The sequence below is a fragment of the Abramis brama genome, assembly GCF_963993115.1.
Source record: "Abramis brama genome assembly, chromosome: 2".
Taxonomy (NCBI): domain Eukaryota; kingdom Metazoa; phylum Chordata; class Actinopteri; order Cypriniformes; family Leuciscidae; genus Abramis; species Abramis brama.
This window is the reverse complement of record NC_139964.1, coordinates 63,193,281-63,197,076: the sequence shown is the minus strand read 5'-3', so window position 1 is coordinate 63,197,076 and position 3,796 is coordinate 63,193,281. Positions and strand designations below refer to the sequence as shown.

The window sequence follows — 3,796 nt, the reverse complement described above, 5'->3', positions numbered from 1 at the left end:
TGCATTTCAGAAGGATATCGGACTGTGATTTTAACAGGCATTATCATTGCTGAAGTGTAATAACTGGTATAATAACTGGTACAGTTAACATGAAATGGCATTTGCAGCCCATGTTACTTCTGTAACATGACATTTTGGAGTGAAATGGAATATTCAATGTGGGGGAAAAAAGATGACTAGGCTTTTGGAGCCGGATGTGAAGCACAAATTGGCTACGAGTTAACCATGTTTTCCCCACCCACATGACCTAGATGACATCAGCTGAAAAGAAAGATAGTTTCAGACGCAAAGCAAGTGCGTTTTGATGATTTTGAGATTCAAAACAAAGCAAACAGGGTCCATTTTGGACGCATTTACATTATATGGTTCAAGTGACCCAATTCTGATTATTTTTCTCCCATGTGGCACAGATCGGATATAACCTATGAACGTGTAAGCAGGAAAAAAGCTCATGGATTCCGGAATTTTAAGATCAGTTCATACGTGGAAATAAATCTGATAAGAATCGGATATGCATTATCATTAGGATATGCATTAGCGTCTGCCATGTAAGTCGTACGTCATTGAAAAAGCGGCAGTGGCGAATGACGTCAATTCAGGTGGACACCAACCATGATCACATGACTCAATGGTGCAATGGAGGACGAAGGCTCCACCCAATGTTTTGCTGACCTTTAAAGTTGGTGCAGAAAGCAAAAGTTTTTATTATCATTTCATCCAATGCAAACTGTGCCGTTTTTACTTCCTTTTCAGCCTAAGCTTCTCCAGGTCAGTACGTCTACCTTGGGTTGTTTCACCAAGTGTAGTGTAAATGCAGATATTGGATATGGGTCACTTTTAAAAGAAGATGTAAGCTGGTCATCAAAAAAAATCGGATATAGTAAAAAAATCAAAATTTGCAAGACCTTCAGTGTAAATGCGGGCTAAGATTTCATGTTGACTTTAAACAACAGGCCCAAATACATGTACCCGGGATTTTGAATTTTATTGGCATTATGCAAGACAAGAGAATAAACATAGCACACAATCATCTCTGCCAATCAGAGAATATCCAAAATCATTATTCCAACAAAAATAGTTTGGTTGTTTTACATACATTTAATAAATGTAAGTAGAGGTTGCTTTTTTTTCGTTTTTTTCTCAGGTTTTTTGTTTACTGGATTAGTCTTTTGTAACCGAGCTAACCATGCATTTCTTTTAATATCCGATATTGCTGAAGAGGCTTGTGATTAATAGAAACAAATGACAGGAGCATTCAGGCATTCAAGTAACTAAAGTCATCTAGGCAGGTCACAGCTTGAGCAAAGTCACAACTTAAAACAAACAATAACAATAAAAAAAAGGAGAGGGAAAATGAAGGTGCAAAAGGCAAATATATATTTTAGGATAAGTACAAATTCCATTTCCAGTCTGAAACACATCAATGAAGTTACTTAATCATTTACTATAAAGTTAAGCGAGACAAAACTTAAGAAGAAGAGAAAAGGTGCAGTTGTACTTTACATTACCAGCTTGACCATTAAGCTATTACTAGCAAATCCTATCTAAACTTGGTATATAATAATACTGCAATGCAATTAAATTTGCCAAGGCCTTGGATGCAACAAAGTAAAGAGAATTAAACTAGTCATCATTCCACCATCATCATCTAAGACTGCTAACCCATTTTTGTAGAAGACATTGCATACGATGTCTTGGCTGCATATTTCTAGGGATCTTTTGCAGTTTGTTCGACCCACACAAAATCCAATACTCTGCATGCAATGTGTGGGAATATTAACCATTAAAGGACTTTTTTTTTCTTGTTTCATCTTCTCGAAGTAATCTAGTAATAAACCAGAAGTTTATGGACTGAGGCCAACTGGGAAGTAATGATGTGAAACTGAATATTAAGAGTCGATTTGCACTCATTCAAAGTTCAGAAAAACCTTCCATTTTTACCGAGTTCAGTTCAGAGCGTTTGGCAGAGATACTCGCTTTATTTTTTTTCTCTTCTTCCTCTTCCCCTCAGTGGGATCCAGTCCAGTTCATTTGACGGGTTGCAAATCATCAAGGAATTTCACATTAGGGAGGAATGTTTTGGTGAGGCGACCTTGAAAGAGACAGAGTGAATGAGAGTGAAGCTTGTTTTTTGGAGGTTTGCCATGATGGCCTTCATTGTGCAAACTGCATATAAGCAAGGTTATGAGAGCCATTATCAATGAAGCAAATTACATCCGGCTTGCATGTCCAAGTTAACAAAGGCATAATCAGTTCTTGTGTTGTTTTGGCACAAATTCAAGCCAGGAAATCGTGTTAATAAAAGGCACTTCCACAATAGGGTAAGAAGTGTATTTACACTTTTATAAAAAGATACAAATCATGTTATTTTGCTGTGAGACCTATAAGACATATTAGATCAAATACTTTCTCTAGCATTTTAAACAAATGTATCCTCTCGTAAAAATGATCACTTTCACATTCTCGACTTAAAACCCTGACATTATTACATAACCTTTTGAATTTATATTGAATTATTTTTGAAATATTTTGTAACTATTAACTAATTTTAAATAATTAAAAAACATGTATCTGCCTGAACAATTTTGCCCCGTTGAACAAAATGAAACATTTCGTAAATCTGCAACATTTTGACAACATTTATGGTAAATAAATTTATCATAACAAATCTTATCAAATTTTACATAAATTGTAGTTTTGACTGTATACGCCAAGCTAGTTATTATAAAAATGATCAAACAAATATTTTTTTGTTATACTTATGAGAAATATAAATTCAGCAATTACACTACTAGTGTAATTTTAGGCCTGTCACTTGTTGCACCAAACACATGATCAGTTCTTGTGTTGTGTCAAATTCAATCAAGCCAAGCCAATTTGTTAATGCATAAATCAGCCTCAGTAAAGGCACATTTCACAAACACAGACTAAATAAGAAGGGAAATACATATTGTTTTTATTTTTATAAAGTTAGTTGAGACCAAGTACATATACATACATACACAAATGTATGTGAAATTTCTCAAACATCAAATGATAATTTTTTTTTTTTTTTTTTTTTTGTCTATATCATCCAGTTCTATTAACATGCAATGTCCCAGAATGTTTTAAATACAAATTTTGGCTGCCATTTCCATGCTTGGTTAGTATGCATATTAGGCAATACCTGACCAAATGGGAAGTGTTCCTTCAAGGCAACATTCAACAAATAACATGACAGCCACAGTAATTAGGCTCACCACAAAAAAAAAAAAAAAAAAAAAAAAAAAATGCAGTCAGCATCAGTTTCAAGTGTCGAATTAAAGTCTTGAGTAACAGCAGCCAAATATTTAACCACATTAAAAAAAAAAGTCAGATACTACTTCAACAGTAGAAACACAAGATTGCATGATGGTTCATCCCTTTACACCACAACTAAACCAATCTTTAGATTGATATCAAATAGTAGAAAACTCTTGCATTGAAGTATTGAAGAATCTGCAAGTCATTTATAAGAGTTTGAGAAACTGTCTTTATTAGAAAGTAGTTATTTTTGCTTTAATTGATTATAATGATTATAATAAAACCTAATCAATTACACTCATTTCTTATCCAATTTTCTGTTATTTGTCCTTGTGGGAAAAAAAAATTGGTTCCCATGAGGAAAATGGCTTAAAATCAAACCAAGTAATGTTAAAACATTTTGAAAATGTAAAACTGCAGAAAGTTTTCTATGATGGGGAGGTTTAGGGGTAGGGTTAGTGTAAGGGGATAGAATATACAGTTTATACAGTATAAAAATCATTATATCTATGGA

At 33.8% G+C, this 3,796-nt stretch overlaps 1 protein-coding gene across 1 annotated transcript in view; it reads right to left on the bottom strand.

The window, feature by feature from the left end:
• Positions 1 to 966: 966 nt before the first annotated feature.
• ndfip2 (Nedd4 family interacting protein 2) overlaps positions 967 to 3,796 on the bottom strand; it is a 19,215-nt gene continuing 16,385 nt past the window's right edge. Inside the window, exon 8 of the mRNA XM_084095063.1 lies at positions 967 to 2,092. The gene's annotated coding sequence lies outside the window, so the exon portion shown is untranslated. The remainder of the gene's footprint in view (positions 2,093 to 3,796) is intronic.